Source organism: Oryctolagus cuniculus, chromosome 5, assembly GCF_051225735.1.
Source record: "Oryctolagus cuniculus isolate XC-2025 breed Fujian yellow rabbit chromosome 5, ASM5122573v1, whole genome shotgun sequence".
Taxonomy (NCBI): Eukaryota; Metazoa; Chordata; class Mammalia; order Lagomorpha; family Leporidae; genus Oryctolagus; species Oryctolagus cuniculus.
In genome coordinates, this window is record NC_142871.1 from 144,496,059 (window position 1) to 144,514,681 (window position 18,623).

The following is an 18,623-nucleotide window of genomic DNA, read 5'->3' on the forward strand; positions in this document are numbered from 1 at the left end:
CGCTCTTGCACGACTGAGCTAGGAGATTTTTTTCCCCACATGGTTTTTCTCAACAGCTAATGACAGTAAATCCAAAATTTGAATCCTGAAACCTCTGTCTTGAGTGTCATATCTTCAATTAATTGCTAGATGTTTTATTTTCAGATCTACTTCCCCATCCAATCCTACTCAACATTTTTATCTTCTTTTACCAAACAAAGATCATCTTCTAACTTTTCTATCTTTATTTGTGACACCAGCATCCTTTCAACAACCTACTTTTAAAGTTTGGATCATGTTTAAATCTCTTCCTCATTCCCCTGATGCATGGGGATATGTTCTCAGGACAGAGTAAATATTTGCTGCAGTGTGGGCTTTTCTGTCTCAGGCTTCCCATTTTCAATTTCTCCCTCCTATGAGTACCAGAAAAATTCCTAAAGCCATCCCTAATCACGCTATTTCTGACTTGTTCACTGATGAACAAGAACTTTAAATTTCCTGCTACAATGCATCTCCTTGCATCATTTTCTGGCTTTTTCCCCTCTTCATCTCAAATTCTTCCACTCTACCTCCCCAAATGCAAACTTCTCTCCACTAATTTATTCAACAGCTACCAAAGCTGCACTAACTCTGTCCCAGAAACTGTTCTAAACATTTCACAGTCATTGAATCTTTAACCCACATATAAAGCATGTGAGTAGATGATATTATAAGCTCTCATTTTATACATGAGAAAACTGAGGCAGAGAGAACCTTATTAAGCAAAAGCTCAAGGTTGTATAGCTCATGCCACTATTTTTGGGTGTGTCAGATACTGTAGACTGAGTGCTTGTACCCCTCCAAAATTTCTGTTGAAATCCTAATCCCCAATGGAATGGTATTAGGAGGTGGAACCTATTGTAGGTGATGAAGTTTTCATGAATGGGATTAGTGTTTTTATAGCACAAACTTTGAAGATTCTTAATCCCCTACAGGGAAAAGACAGCCATCAGTGAAGGTATTCACCAGACACCAAATCTGCAATGACTTGGTCTTAGACTCCCAATCTCCAGTGTGTGAATTTCTGTTACAGCAACCTGAATGTACAGAGACAGACAGGAGGACATATACTCACTCCACTTGCAGTGGTGTTACCCTCACCTGGAATGCCTCCACACCACTAAGGTAGTTATAAATATATTACCCATCATTAAATCCCAATTTCTGGCATCCCCCCTTTTCCTTAATAGCTTATCATTCTTCTTCCTTTTTAAAGTATTTAACAACTATTTGTACATTTTTTAGAAAGAGAAATAGAGAAAAATAGAAACAGAAGCAGATATCTCCCATCTGTTGATTCATTCCCCCAAATTTTCTCAGGAGCAAGAGTTGGGCCAAACTGAAGCTGAGAGCCAGGAAGTCAACCCAAGTCTCCCATGGGGCTATTAGGAACCTGACTACCTGGACCTTCATCTGCTGCCTCCCAGGGTGCACATTAGCACGAAGCCAGAACCGGATTCAAACCCAGATACTACAATATGGGATGTGGGCATCCCAAGGGGCATCTTAATTGCTGTGTCAAATGCCTGCCCTGACTTAGCTTTCTTGAAAACTCCAGATCTCTTAACATTTACCTCCTTTGATTCCTACAATACTCACAGTGTTTACACATAAATTCCCAGTCATATCACTGTCTTCCATCTCCCTTTGGTTCATGTGTAGTCAGCATGTCTCGGAGGCAGGGACCACAGATGTTTGGCATCACTCCCTTTCACTGCTTGCCTTCTTTGACCTCCTTATCTATCCTCCCACCTAGCCAAGCCCTAAAAACGTTGGCTACATAAAAATATTACCCAGATAATGAACTGACATTAAAATGCATCATTTCGGGACAGGCATTTGGGCTAGTGTTTAAGATGCTGCTAAGAATGCTGCACCCAGTTATTTCAGTTCCAGCTTCCTGCTAATGTGCACCCTGGGGGGCAGCAGATGATGGCTCAAGTACTTGGATCCCTGACACCCATGTGGGAGACTTAAATGGTGTTCCTGGCTCCAAGCTTCAACTTGACCTGGCTCAGGCTGTTGTAAGCATTTAGGGAGTGAACCAGTAATGGGAACTCTCTCTCTGTATGTCTGCCCCTCAAATAAAATAAAATAAAAATAAATAAATAATGTTTTAAAGACCTAAATATGAGAAAATTTATGTGGAAAATTTCTGTTAAAAATATTCATCATAGGTTGATGATGTGTTTTTGCAGGTCCTCTGAGAAGCAGATAACAAGAGAGAATCAGGCATGCAGAGACTTATTGGGCTTAATGTCTGTGAGAGGGAAAGGGACAGGGTCAGCAGAGCTGACAACAGGATTTAGAACATAATGCAGGGATGAGTCTTATGTAAGGGAGGAGAGAGGACTGGATGGAAGAGTCTCGGGCTACAGCACAGTTCTAAGAAAATCTCCATCTGGAGACTGTGCAGCTCTCAAACTAAAGTTGCCAACTAGAAGGGGCTGGCATTTCACAGGGATAGGCTGTAGCAGGACTCTGCAGAGCCAGGTCACTACCTGGAGGAGCCCAGGGGAAGTGTGGCCCGGGTACAAACACAGAGGTAGATTCTGAGCACATCACTTGCAGCCATCCCTGGTTGCACTCACTGCTGCAGGAGGATCTGACTGGCACATTTTTCTTAGCATTTCTTCCATAATGTTGGAATGAATGCTGAATTCAGAATCAGAAATCTCAGCTTTGGATTCCAAATGTGTCATTTACTAACTCTGTGTCTTCACTTAAACTCATCTTTGTGCCTTCATCTGTAAAATGAAACGTGACCGATAGCTTACAGGTGTGACGGTGAATTGTTTTGTGTCAATTTGCGTGGGCTCAGGGATGCCTAGTCAACGGATGAAATCTTATTTCTGGGTGTATCTGTGGGCCTGCTGTTTTAGTCAGTAGACTAAGCAAAGAAGATCACCCTCTACTGAATCACCCTCATCCTCCAATCCACTGAGGGCCTGAAAAGAACAAAATGATTGTGAAGGAATGGATGGTCAACCCTTCCTTGAACCTTGCCATGTATTTGCTCCTGCCCTTTAACAGCAGAGCTCATGGTTTTTGGTCTTTCACATTTGGGTGGGATTTGTATCATTGGCTGCCCTGATCCTCAGGCCTTTGAGCTTAGACTGAATTATACCCCAGCTTTCCACATTCTTCAACATATAGACAGAATATAATAGGAGTTTTCAACCCCTGTACCCCAAATCTCATGATCCAACCAAAATAAGTCTCTTCCTCTACTGTCTGTCTGGCTATCTATCTATCTATCTGTCTATTCATCCTTCTGTTTACTTTTCTGTCTACTTATCCACCTACCTATCCTATTGGCTCTATCTTTCTGTAGAATGCTGATACATACACTGGGCTTTTGCAATGACTGCACATCAGCAAGACTATACAACATTTTATCTATACTCCATATGATTGTATCAGCTCTGGTTACACTAGCACCTAATTTTGTGAAACATCACATTGATCATAACAAGCATTCTTCTAGCCAATGATCCTGTGGGGAAGGTCAGGGAGAGGAGCAGGCTCCCAGGGCTACTTGCTTTTGTCCATGTAGGAGCAGAGGTCTTGGCTTTTAGAACCGACAGCTACTGTGAGCATCAGTTGAATGATTCCCCGTCACACCATTCTCTTACAGGTCCTGGTGCTCAACAGGACACCAGATTAATAGCCTCAGAGCTGGCTCTTCTTTCCAAGGAAAAGCAGAGAAAGACAAATCCAAGGGTAAAGAAAACTTACTCTTCTGTGGAGCACACGGCTCAAAGGATGCCCAGCTCATCCTCAATTGTGCTCGCAGAATCCAAGCATTTGGAAAGAGCATTTCCAATGAGCTAGAAGTCATATGTGCACTGGTACTGGGATTGCAAAAGGAATTAAACATGAGTTCTGTTATGGGCTGAAGTATGCCCTCCCCAAAAAGATACACTGAAGTCTTAATGCCTAGTAACTCAGAATGTGAGTTGTTGGAAAAGGGGTCTTTATTGAGGCAACTGAGTTACAATGAGGGTGGTAGGGTGGGGGGCCCTGGTCCAGTATGACCATGACTTCATAAAAAGAGTAACTGAGACACAGATACTCACTGAGGGAGGACACATGGAGAGGAAGGCAGAGGATGCAGTGATGCTTTCACAAGCCAAAGAACACCAAAGATGGCCAGAAACCTGCAGAAGCTGGAGTGAGGCCGGAAGCAGACTCTCCCCCGGTCCTCAAAATGAAGCCATTGCCAATACCTCATGGCAGACGTCAGTCATCAGGACCTTAGGAAAAGCCACAGGCTGTGGGACTGCATTACTGTAGCCCTGGCAAGTACTAATGAGGATCTGAAAAGTGTTCACCCCAATTAGCATTGGTTCAACACAAGAGAACTGGTCCCCTGCTACTTATTATTATTATTATTATTATTATTATTATTTATTCTAGATGAGGTCAAACAAGTGTCTTCACTCCTTGCTCCCTTCTCACTATTGCCCCCTCCACTCAGCCCTCAGGTGACCCTGGAGGTTTGTGGGGCTCTTTGGAGGGAGTTGTGAAGGGGTCAGATAAGGAGGTTAGGGGAGGACAAAAATGATGATGTCAGAGACTTTGGATCCTGCCTGGCATATGAAACAAAACCAGAAAAAAACAGCTGCCCTTGGACCAAACACCACTGTAACAAAATTCTAGTCCCTGGAAGCCCCCTGATACTCACCAGTTGATTTTCATTTGCATAAATACAGTTCTTGTTTTTGTAATCTTCGAAAGGCAAACCAAGGAAATTCAGGGTAGGATACCTAAAGATGGACCCACACCCAACCATTGTAGAAAACAAAGGACTGTAAGCAGAGATGTGCAGTGTGGACCTGACCTGTTCCACCCTCCAACACTGGGTCCAGGCCTGAAAAGGAATCCTTGTGGGCGCTGACTTCTGACAAGAGCTGACAAACTGAAGCTGAAATGTAGAAGGGGGTGCGGCCTTTGCTCTGGAACCAGAGACAGGTCTTTGCTGTAGGTGTTGGTAGAGGGCTTGCCTGAGAGATCATCAGAAGGAAAGTATTTGTGGGAAGTTACCAGTGTGGAGGGGGTGGAGTGGGAGTTAGGAGTCACCCAGTCCACAGCAGAATTCACTGTGAAGTGCCAGGGCCAAGGGAGAAACCATTTTGATGTCACTTTGCCCATGCTGCAACATCTCTGTTAAACAAACCAGCCCCGGTTTTAAACGATGAGAACGCCATGAAAGGCAATTTGAAAATTATGTCATGCTCAGCTTTGCTTTCCTCCAAGGCAAATAAACGTCTTGAAATAAAAATGTTTCCAGTTATTTTCAAATCTCTGCCTGGGTTGCACCTTTAGTCATGCATTTCCTTTAATATGAATCACAAGCTGCTTAAGTGGAAGCTATTAGCATGAATGAACACTCCTGCCTGGCTGGATCACAAGAGGAAGTTCATTGTGATGGCCCAATAGTCAGATCAGAAAAAGCAATTAATCAGATCTCATCTCATCTCAAAGAAACTCCGGTGTTTGCTTTTGAAAAAAAATGTGGTTACATATTGAGAGAAGTGAATAAGGTGCTTGATTATCAGGGGGAAAAAAAGATGGAATCCTGCCCACTTGTAAACTCACAAGTCTGCTCCAAGTGGAAAACCCAAGTCTGCACCCTCGAGGAACTGCACAAATGTATCACCAGACGAGAGCTGGCCCAATGCCTGGAAGCGGATGAGGTCACAAAACTCATTACTCAGAAAATCAGCCATGAGCCAGCCTCTCACTCTGTTGCCCTTTACCGTAGATGGGAGACCTCTGTCTCTCCCCTGCTGTCGCTTCTCATCTTTAGAGCTACAGTGGGATTCCCAGGTGTCTAATTTTTGCACTCTTAAGGCATTCAACATGCACTCTTTCATGTCACATCCTGATTTTTGCTGGGGCTCTGCTCGCTCTGTCTGGAGGCATCTCAGCAGTTAATGGGAGTGATTCAAATGATCCTACTCCAATTCCTGCTATTTTAGGATACTTAGCTTTTCTTAGCCATGGATTTCTTCTGTCTAAATCTGCCCGACAGAATTGGAAGCTGCCCAGAATCCTCCTCTTTGGAAATTACATTTGTGCATCTCGGGTATATTTGTCGTTCCGCCCACGCTCCAGCCACTTTTTGAGAAGTGCAGAGCGAGTCATGTGACAGCCATCAGTGTATTTGCACCCTTTTTTGTTTAAAAACATAATCTGCATTACAAATTGCACCAATTCCTGTATGTAGTAAGTCATCATTCAATAAAAAGCACAAATGTATGCCTGTCACATTCAACATAATAAACTGCAAGTAAATACATCTTTTCTTAGTCCAAATCAGTCAGTAAATGATGTCTTTATTTTCTCTGTTAGGCACCAAGTTTGCAATCAGCTTTATTCTTGATTCGCTCAGGCCAAGCCTGCACAGTTTAAGTGCAGTGAAAGATTGTGCTTTTATCCAACACATTTGGACACCTGAGGACAGGAACATGGCTGAGGCAATCTATTTCTCCCATTTACTTTGTTATCAGCACTGCACTATTACCGGCTTCTTCATCATAAGCTCCCTCTAGAAAAGATTTATCACACACAGTCTCTGCATCTGCAGGTGACACTATACTGTGGCCAAGACATTGCTCCCTGTGTGCTCTGATGAGTTCACAGCTTGCCCAGAAGTGTGATACAACAGGAACACCTTGCGTTTGAAGGAAGGGAAAACCGGGTTAGAGTCACCGGTTTATCACTTTAGGCATTTGACCTCGGTAATACTATTTAACCTGTGAGAGCCTCAGTTTTCTCATCTTCAAAATGAACATAAAGGCACCTTACATGTGAGTTGTGTTAGGTACACCATAGCCACTCAGGGTTAACTAGTGGCATGGGCAGGCTTTTATGGGAAAAGGCAAGTTAACCAAGCATATAAATAATGATAGTAGTGAAGATTATGGCCACCGTGATCACTTTTTTTTTTAAAGATTTATTTATTTATTTGAAAGACAGTTACAGAGAGAGGTAGAGCCCGAGAGACAGAGAGAAAGAGAGAGGTCTTCCTTTCTGCTGGTTCACTCCCCAAATGACCACAATGGCCAGAGCTGCGCCGATCCAAAGCCAGGAGCCAGGAGCTTCTTCTGGGTCTCCCACATGGATGCAGGGACCCAAGAACTTGGTGCATCTTCTACTGCTCTCCTAGGCCATAGCAGAGAGCTGGAACATCCAGGACTCGAACTGGCACCCATATGGGATGCCAGCACTGAAGGCGGCAGCTTTACCCACTACACCACAGTGCCAGCCCCTAGGGATTCTTTATAATACAAGTCTAGCCTTGTCCACTTTTAGAGTTTGTATACTGCAAAACTGATTATTTTGATTGTACTGTTTGGTCTTTTTTTTTTTAAGTTTATTTATTTGAAAGTCAGAGTTACAGAGAGAAAGAGATCATCCATCCGCTGGTTCACTCCCCAAATGGCTACGATGTCTAGGGCTAGACCAGGATGTGGCTAGGGTCCAGGAACTCTATGTAGGTCTCCCGCATATGTGGCAGGGGCCAAAGCATTTGAGCCATATTCCACTGCTTTCCTAGGCACATTAGCAGGAAGCTAGATCAGAACTGGAACAGCTGAAGGTTGAACTGGTGTCCAAATAGAATGCCAGCTTTATCAGCAGTAGCAGCTTACTCTGCTGCACCACAATGCCATCTCCCCTCCTCCCTGTCTGATAATTTTTAATACATGCACACATTCCTGTAACCATCACCCCAGTTGGGGTACAGAACATCATCCCCAAAGTCCCCTCAAAAAGGCAGCTTTTTGTGGTCAAACGTTCCCAAGCCCTAACCTAGTCAACCATCAATTTTTTTCTTCTACCCCTATAATTTTTCCTTTTCCAAAGTGTACTACAATGAAACAATATAGGATGTATCCCTGATGCTGACTTCTTTCACTCAGCAAATGCATTTGAGATTCTACCATGTAGCAGATCTCTTGTTATTCTTGTGGCATATTCTCTAGTCTGATTGTACAGGGGTTATGTTAACCCAGTCACCTTTTGAAGGACATTTGGCTCATTCCCAGGCCTGAGCGATCATGAAGAAGGCTTCTATAAATGATCTTGTACAGGCTTTTGTGTGCACATAAGTTCTTATGTATCAAGAAGAAATACTTAGGCGTGAGATTGCTGAGTCCTGTGGTCAGGGTTCATTGTATTTCACTAAGTTTCCCAGAATGACTGCACCGTCCCACAACCCCAGCAACAATGTATGGTAGTTCTAGTTGCTTGGTTTCCTCACCATCACTTAGGATTGTACATTGTATATTTACATATATTGTATTACTCATTCCAATAGATGTGCAGTGCTATTTCCCTGGGGTTTTAATTTGCATTTCCCTAGTGAGTAGTCATGTTGAGCATTTTTTCCATGTGTAAGATCCATCGTCCATTTATCTTACTAACAAAAGTGTCTATTGGGGTCTCATTTCTAAATTGAGTTGTTAATTGAGTTTTGAGCATTCTTCATATACCCTAGATATGAGTCCTTTAATGCACTTGACATTTACGACATTTTATCTGTGTTTGTGGGTTGCTTTTTCATTCTGTTACCATTGTCCTTCAGAAAACAATATTTTAAAAATTCTTTAATTTTGACGATTTCTACTTCATCATTTTTCTCTTATGGATCATGTTTTTGGTGTCTAATCAAAGAACTCCACCCAATTTAAACTCACAAAGATTTTTCTTCATTTTCTTCTAAATTAAGAGAAATAATTTGGTAAGTTTGAAGCTACAGGGTTAAATATAAACTCCATGTGAAGTCAAGTTCTGTGTAGGTATGAGATATAGAGATATTCCAGGGCCGTCTGATGAAAAAGCTGTCTTTCCCCATTGAATTATTTTTGTACCTTTGTCAAAGACAAACTGACCAGTTTGTGTTGGTCTGTTTCTGGATTGTGTTTTCTATTCCATTGAGCTATTTGTCTACCCACATGCAAAATTCACACTACTTTGATCGCTATGAGTCACAAAATCCAGTAACATGAGCCCTCTGGCTGTTCTACAAATTTGTTATGGTAGCTGTAGCTCCTTTGACATTCATACAAATTTTACAATCAGTTTGTGTATTTCTCTAGGGATTTTTTTAGTACAATCACAATGAATCTATAGATCAGTTTGAGAAGTACTGGCATCTTAACTATGTTGTGTCTTCCAATGGATTAACAAAGCATGTCTCTATTCATCAGAGTCTTCTTTGATTTCTTTCACCAACATTTTTTAACTTATAACATGTAGCTCTGAAATATCTTTAAAGATTCACTGATTTATTTATTTAAGAGGCAAAGAAGGAGGGAGGGGTGGGGGGGGGAGAGAGAGAGAGAGAGAGAGATCTTCCATCCACTGTTCACTTCCCGATGGCTACAACATCTGGAGCTGGGCGAACTGAAACCAGGAGCCTGGAACTTCACCAGATCTCTTGCATGGGTGGAGCTGGATTGGTAGTGGAACAGCTGGAACTTGAACAGGCACTCATATGGTATGCCAACATTGCAGGTAGCAGCTTAACCCCCTGTGCCACAGTGCCAGCCCCTTAAATATCTTCTATGATATTTGCTCCTAAACTTTTAACTTTTTCCATTAAAAAAGTTGCAAATGTTTGAATTGATGGATATGCTCGCTATTCTTATTTGATCTTTACATGTTGTATACATGCGCCCAAGTATCACACTGTACCCTACAAATATGTACAATTATTTTGTCTCAATTAAAAAAATTGTGGTAGGTGGTTGACCTAACAGGTAAGACATTGGTTAAGATGCTCGCATCCCACATTGAGGCTTCAGATTCCAACTTCTTGCTAATATCAACCCTGGGAGGCAGTGATGATGACTCAGGGAGTTGGGTTCTGGATTGAGACCTTCCTGAAAGAGTGTCAGAGACCTGGATGGAGCCTCTGGCTCTGAGTTTTGGCTCAGCCCAGTCCCAACCACTGCCAGCAACTGGGGAATGAACCAACAGATGGGAGCACTCTGTGTGTGTGTGTGTGTGTCTCTCTCTGTTTCTGTCTCGCTCTCTCCATCTCTCAGATAAATAAATAGATAATAAAATTAAGACAAAGCATATTATTTAACTTGGAGCTATTATAATCATACCATACTTTCAAATTACAGTTTCCAGTTTTTTGTTGCTAATATGTACAAATAAGATTGATTTTTTTGTATGGTAAGCAAGCATTCTGCAACCTTGCTAAATTCACCTGTTAGTTCTATGAGCTTGTTTTGAAATTACTTGTCTTTTCTATATACACAATCATGTCCTCTCTGAACAGAGGAGCTTATATCTCTTTCCCTTACATCTGTATGCCCTTTGTTTTTCTTGCCTAACTGCACAAGATGAACCTCACAGTGTGATATGGAACAGAAGTGGTAAGAATTGACATCCTGTCTTGCTCCTGATCCCAGGAGAGAAGCCTTCTGTCTGTCCTAAGTCTTATGTTAGCTGTAGGTTGTTAACTGATGTCTTTTATCACAGTAAGAAAGTCCTCTACTGCTTTCTAGCCTTCTGAGTGTTTATGTCATGAAGGTGTTCTGGATTTTGTCAAATGCTTGTTCAGCTCCTATCGAGATGGTCTTGCGTTTTAAGATCCTTAGTCTGTCAATGTGGTGGGTCATATTGATTTTCAAATGTTGAACCCACCTTGCATTCTGAGATAAAATCCATGTGCCTGGGGTATGCATTGTTCCTTTATGTATTGCCGGATTTAATTTACTGTCATTTGGCTGAGAATGTTGGCATTTGTGTTCGTGAGGATGCTGTTCTGTCGTTTTTTTCTGTGCTTTCATGTTAGTGTCAGGGTATCTCTGACCTCCTACAATAAGTTGGGAAGTGGTGCCTCCTCTCCTGTTGTGTCTGATCACATGCCAGCACAGTCTTGGGTGCGCTTGGGACTTCCTGCAGAGCTTATGGGATTCTTTTCTCAAACTCCCCCCTCTTCGTGATTTCTCCATGCCCTCCAGCTTCCAGAATCCCCTTCTCCTGGCTGGAGATATAAGATGCTATCCTCCTCCTTCTGTTATGCATACCCACGGCTGGGTCCACTTCCAGGGGAAAGTGGCAAAAGAAAGGAAACAGCAGTAAGAACCTTCCTGTCCTTCCAGAGAGCAGGGATCCCATTGCTGCTCCTTTTCTCAGGGAGGATTTTTCTCTTATGCAGAGCTTTGGGTGGCTGTGCACTCGTGCTGCTGCTGACACCTAGACCGAAGCACGGCTTCCCCACTGAAGCTGCGCTCTGCTTCCTGAGAGGGCCAGGAGAGGAAAAGGACAAGCCAGGGGACTCTCCGACAGTCTCCACCCCACAGTTCCCTGCCTCTTCTTCATCCTCCAGGGCGTTCTCCTGAAGCTTTGGCTGCCCAGGCTCATTGCTCAGTTCCAGGATTCAGGGCACCCTGAAATTAACTGAGGAGACAGAAGGAAAAAAGTAAGAGACATAGTCATCATTTTTTTTTTTTTTGACAGGCAGAGTGGACAGTGAGAGAGAGAGAGAGAGAGACAGGGAGAAAGGTCTTCCTTTACCGTTAGTTCACCCTCCAATGGCCGCTGCGGCCAGCGCACCGCGCTGATCCGAAGGCAGGAGCCAAGTGCTTCTCCTGGTCTCCCATGCGGGTGCAGGACCCAAGCACTTGGGCCATCCTCCACTGCACTCCCAGGCCACAGCAGAGAGCTGGCCTGGAAGAGGGGCAACCGACAGAATCTGGCGCCCCGACCGGGACTAGAACCCAGTGTGCCGGCGGAGCTGGCATCACCATTTTTTAAGTATTTAATTTTCTTTCCAGTCTGCCTGCTGTTGGTTATTGTCAGAGACCTCAGATACTTGCTTTGTGTTTGCTGTCCAGGTTTTCGACTCTTAACTAGTAGGAAGAGGGAACGTGCTTATCCCACCAACTGAACCCAGAACTCTGGTTTTTCCCATTGAAACAAATGGTTTTCAATTTCTGCTTATTAATTTTTTTATCTAAAAGACAAAGAAAGAGAGGGAGAGAGCAATCTTCCATCTGCTGGTTCACTAACCAAATGCCTGCTAAGCTGGGATTGGGCCAGGCAGAAGCCAGGAGCCTGGAACTCAATCCAGGTCTCCCATGTGGGCAGAAGCTAGAATTGGAATTGGAGCCAAGACTCCAATCCAGACACCTCAGTATGGAATGTGACCATCCCAATCAGCTTCTTTACCACTGTGCCAAATGCTTGTCCCTTAAACAAAACTTGATATGCATATTGGACCTCTTTTAATTTACATGTTGTTTTCTTTTCTTCCCCTTTTCTTTCAATTTATTTGCAAAAGAAGCTGGGCCATTTGAGCTATAATGTATTTCTGCTACTTTAGGTTTTATGTATTAACACTCAGGTTTGATTTCTTCTGTGAGACTATAGGTAATAATATGTTCTTCCAGTGGGAGACGATGTTTTGATATATACTTTTCTATAATCTTTCCAGGTATTGTGTTAATTCAGACGTGGATGCAAAATGACTGCTAACTTCTTTAGTTCTTCATTTATTTATCAGAATAATTTTTTAAAAAAGACACATTCCTCCATTTGCTGTTTGATTACTTAATTAGGTATGGTTCTTAAGTGACAAGTCAGGATAAATGTTAGCTTCTTTCCCCCTTGCGCTTCTTATTTTTGTTAAGGCTCAAATTATTTCATAGTTGACCAATGGCAGCCTCTTGGCTGCTGAGTTCTGACATGGCCCTGGTAGCTGTTGATAAGTCTTGCTATCGGATATCACAGGATATTCCATGCGCATTTGGTGGGTTTCCTACTCCAGACTTGGAAGGGCTGTTTCTACAGGAATCCTGATATCCTCTCATGGGAATCAGTGGCATTTCAATGACTTCACCGAGATGCCAGAGTTCCTGTTGCTACTGGGTTGGTAATTGTTTTCAAAATATTTTTAGTGGATAGAGCTAGAAAAAAGAATTATTAGATAAAATACCTAATAAGTTCATACTTTGTATTTAAATCCAGAGCTACAGACTTTTCTTTCAAACTTTCCTATATTATGTCTTTATCTCTTTTCTTCCACACCACGAATCCTGATTTGAAGGAACACTGGGGATGATAGAATTGGAATACACCATAATTATTTGATTAAATCAAGTACCATACATAATAGTCTCAGAAAAGCAAGCTAATACTACCACCACCAATATATTTGCAGAAAATATTTTAAAATATTCACACATTCTACCCATTTTTGCTAGTGATCCAGTGTCTGCATCGTCACAGCATGTATCCTTCCATCTATACCATCTTACTTCAAAAAAAGCTTATTTCATTTAGAGGCAGAGATATGGGGAGTGGGACAGACTGCCCTTATTCTAGTTCACTTCCCAAATAACTGCAATAGCCAGGGCTGGGCTGGACTGAAGTCAGAGGCCAGAAACTCCATTCAGGTCTCCCACAAGGTTGTCAGGGACACGACTACATGACCAACACCTGCTGCCTTCCAGGATGCACAGTAACAGGAAGCTGGGATCAGGAACAAAGCCAGAATCAAACACAGTCACCCCGATATGGTAAGCAGGCATCTCAAATCATATCTTAATCGCCAGGTTAAATGCCCATCCCAATCTTCTTCTTTTTAAATTTCACCTAGTCTGGTTCTAAAAGTAGCACTACATTTAATATTCACCAGCTGGCCTTATGCCAATGTATCTCTAATTATTTTTGTTGTTTGAAGGTCATTCTTCAGTAGATTTCTAAGGAGAAGCTCATATGAACACTGTTTTTTGAGTTCTTGCATGTTTTTCAGTTCTGGTTATGCTTGAAATTCAGGGTTCTTAAAAAATACTGATCGATTGGTTGACTGATTGATTTGAAAGGCAGGGAGAGAGAAAGAAATAGAAAGAGAGAATCTCCTACCCTCTGGTTCACTCTCCAAATGTCTGCAAATTTGGGACTGGGCTAGGCAGAAGCCAGGAGCCAGCGACTCCATCTAGGTCTTCCAAGTAGGTGGCAGGGTCCCAAATACCTGGGCTATCATTTGCTGTTTTCTCAAGTGCATTTGCCAGGAACTGGATTGGAATCAGAGTACCTGGCACTCAGATATGGGATGCTGGCATCACAGGCAGTGGCTTAATCCTTGGCACCACAACACCAGCCCCTGAAAATCACTTTTGCTGGATACAAAATCCTTACCTCACATTTTTATTTGAATATATTATGTAGATAATCTGTTTTTACTTGTTATAAGAAATTCTGATGATGATCTTATTTTTTTCCCATATAAGTTGCTACAGGATTCCTTTTTGGTTATATGTTCAAAGTACTTTTTTCTTTTTCTTAAATTTCCAGCAATTTTACTAACATATGTTTGGTGTTGGTGATTCAAGGTGGATAGAAGTCTAAGTTCCTCATTCTGAGCATATTTTTTCAATAAGTAGTTTTGATATATTTTATTTCATAAGAGTTATCTTGAATGACAGCTTTGAGAAAAGTAATGAAATAATATACTTAAAGTATTTAATATGTTATCTTTTATATATTTGTTCTCAGTTAATATTAGCTATAATTTAAATATCAAACTTCGAAATGTCACCTCTCCCCCAACCAACCAGGAGAGATGAGGGTGCATTTTCAGCTTCAGATTTCTCAGAATCTGAGTGCATTGTTTAATGGAGAGAGAAAGCGTTGGTGTGATGTAGGTGTGTCCACCATAGGCTGTTAAGAGCTAACATCTCCTCTACATGCACAAGGCAGGAAGCAGAACTCTATAAATATGTGCTGCCTTTGATTCTCGAATTCTGGAGCCAGAAATCCTTGTAAATTAGACCTAGTCAGTGCACACTTCGAGATCGGAACTAAAAGAAAAATCTTCAGAAATGGGTAAAAATTCCTGATTCATTACCCCACATGAGACTGGTCCTGTTTAGACATAGTTTTAAATTGGAGTTATGCCTACATGAAGTGCTGGAAGTCTAATCAGCCCCATTGTACCTCTCACCAGTCTGATCTGACATCTGAAATCCCCCATGACCTTGCCAAGGATAGCTCAGGTATCAGACACACAGCTGGGATGAGAACAAGAATCTTTCTAATTCTGATGACAGAATTCTAAGTGTTCTGCTCTGCTGAGTTGCTCTCATGTAGTTTTAGGCACACATTAGAACTGTAGTCTCTTGATGGAGCATGTTTTCCCAGCCTGTCTTGGAGAAGAGCCATACATTTGTTCCAAGCACTTTGCCTTGGTTTCCTGCTGCCAATCTTAATAGTCATTTATAGAGTGCTTCACTTTGCGACAACATGTACTCTATTAACTGGTGCTGTAGGAAGCCTGCAGGAGCTGATCCCCTAGAAGCCAGCAAGCCTTTGCCTGAGTTACCACTTTGCCCTGAGTCCTGTTCTACTGTTTTGCTCCACCAGAAAGAGCCCTCTTGACTCTTTTCCTGCTGGGCTGGCCAGGCTGCAAAGGTTCTTCCCACCAATCTGGGGCCAGGCAGCATGGTCTGGAGCCATGTTCCAGGGCTGACTTGGAACAAGGAAGTAGGGAAGGTATTTTTCTGTAAAAGACCACTGACCATGGGGAGGTGGAGGTGGGGAAGTGTGCAGAGGTAAGTAAAAAGCAGATACATTCAAATCTAAGTCTCAGCCATTCTGCAGTATTAAAAATTGTCAACAGAAAAACAAATAATACAAAATTACTAAGTTTTCTGTTTTGATCTGTGTAAAGAAAAGTTTGGGAGAGAAGTGAGAGGAAGAAAAGAAATAGTGCTGACATTTTTACAAAAATGATTTTGAAGGATGAAATAAAACCCAGAGATTTGAAGCAAGCATTTGATTAAATACACATATGTATACACATACATATGTATATATGGGCATATGCACACATAAACGTATTTAATTGTATATGTTGAGCATGTATCCAAATATACATTACATTGAATATACTACTTAGCATGTACATGTATTTTCACACACACACACACACACACCAGAGAGAGAGGAGAGGTCATAGGAGGTGTAACTACTTCTTTAGTCCACTCTGTTTTTCTATTTCTTCCTTCTCCAGTCCCTTCAGCTTTGTACTCAGATCCCCACCTGCCTGCTGTAGACTCTGTTTTGACTCAGCTCCTGTGCCAATTGTGAGAGGAAAGTAGAAAAGCCACCCCCTCTTTGCTACCCATTGTTAGATAATGGAATCGAATCTGAGAATTCCAACGTGGGTTCCAAAGGCCCAGTGGCATCTTCTTGGCCACCCCAGAGGCTCAGGAAGGCTTTGTGACCTCCCAGGGCTGTGGTGCCTCAGCAAGTCCTGAGCTGACACCTGAGCTGAGGCTCATTCCACCTTGTTACTGGGAGGCCATTGCTCCACTATGGCCACAGCATGTTCTAGTGGGGCTGGATTCACTCCTACAGGAATCTCCCTTAGAAGGGTTAAGAATAGGCAAGGAAAAGAGGACTCAAAGGTAGCCCTTGAATTGGAATGAAGAAAACATCCTTTCTCTGCAGCCTGGAGCAGTCTGGGGCTAACTCTGAGATCTGAGGCACCATGGACTCTTCTTAAGGGGACCGGCTAAGGCACTGGGAGCAGGGCTCGGGATGTGAGCCGTGTCAGGACATCTCTCCCTGAGTTACGCTTCTCACCCATCAATTCTGAACTGAAGCAAACTCTCACTGAGGCCTGGGCTGATGTCTGTCCTGTGGTGAGGAATGAAGAGAAAGAGACCTGTGCCAAGTCAGTGATAGGATAGAGAAGGGAAGCAATGCCTTCTCCAGCAAGGTCACAGCACAGAGAGCAGGATTCAGGAAGAGAAACGCCCTCCATGGCATTTTAGAGAGCAGTGTTGGATGACAAGAGGCAGGTGGGGTGGGGGGACTTCCATCCAGTACTAGAAACTCCTGGTGAACCTTGTGAGAGGGAGACTAATACAAACGGTGTGATGTCAACAGCATTGGGTTGCCATAATAGCATCCGCAGCTATTTATTGTGTAGAAGCTGCTTTCTCCCGATGGTCCACTGACTCAACCCAGCAACCTTAGAAGGTTACATCCTTTATGGCTGCTCTTGCAAGAGAGGAAAGCTTAACTGAAGCGCACAGACAGCAAATAACTAATACGCAGCACTTGAGGCTCTGAACTTAGATCTGTGGCTTCGAAGCCAGGGTCTTTGCCACCATACCACGCTGCCTCCTCCTGCCACTCCAGTGTTCAGCAGTTCTGGGAGTCATGGAGAACAGTGACCATGATGCATTATGTAAATTAAACGCTGCACAGGGAACAGGCTAGGCTCAGGTGCATTGCCAATCTTGTTGCCAAGGGTCACTTTTATGTTCCTACAGTGTTTGGGTAACTATAGGCACAAATAAAAATATGATCTCTAGCTGTTTGTTTTGTGCATAGAACTCAATTTAAGTTGAAGAATGGATGCGGCTCTAAGTCTGAAATTTCCTCAATCTGGTCTAAAATCGTTTCCTCTATTAATTCCATTTATAGACACCTGGCCTCCGTGTAACCTGAGCAACAGCTATATTGCTCTATTTTGTTCTCTCACTTGCCTGTCTTCTGAATCATTATCACTGCTCTTCCACAGTCTCTGCTCAAAGTAAATATCGGTCCCTGAAAGAGATTAATATGCTACAGAGGCTTCCTTCAACAACAAAGAAAATATTACAGTCGCATCTCTGCACGAGTCTGCCTCGGATTCAGGTACATGATGTTTCAACAGCCCGCAGAGATGGACCGTGGAAAGCTCTCCTTTGCAAGAAAGATAACATGACACAAAATGCAGGTTTTAAAGTATGCGCACATCAGATCCAATATCTACCATTATTTTCCCATACGTGAATCCTCTGATTTTACATTTATTTCTGAGCTCTCGTGTCACTTTGATTTTCAATTATCTCACAAGAGTCCAGCAGAAGAACAGATCTCCTTCTAAGTGATGGTTGCAGCAAGGATACGGAGTTTTCACTGCCTTAAAACTGTGGCCACGCTTTGCACCCATTAAGCAGCTTTGGAATGAAAAGGAAAACATTTTAATAGCTTATGCCCTGCACATGAAGCGCAAGGCAACCCAATTACTCATTGCTGTACAGTAGGTTTTCTAAATTTACATGGTGGTAGGGTGGCTATCACCTCTCAGATGTCACCTCTCTCTCATTTGGTGATCCTATCACATTTAAGTGGAAAAATAATCAAATCACATGAAAATCACCCAGGTCCCTATTGTTAGGACACCCATCGGTGCTTTATCTGGATGTCCCATGGAGTAACAGAAATAGCTTCTCATTTCAGGAGGCCCGTGGCTGGCACAGGCAATTGAGAGGTGACTATCACAAAAATGGCCTTTTGTAGCAGAGAAAAACATTTTATTCAACATTTAAAATTTTTTTTTATTTATTGGAATGTTGAAGTTACAGAGAAAGAAGAAACAGGGAGATCTTTCATTCTCTGGTTTACTCCCCCAGATGACCACAATGGCCAGGGCTGGGCCAGGCTGAAGCCAGGAGCATCCTCCAGGTCTCCTACATGGGTGACAGGGGGCCAAGCACTTGGACCCAACATCTTCTACTGCTTTCCCAAGACTATTAGCAGAGAGCTGGGTGGGGAGTGGGGTGGCTGGGATTTGAACC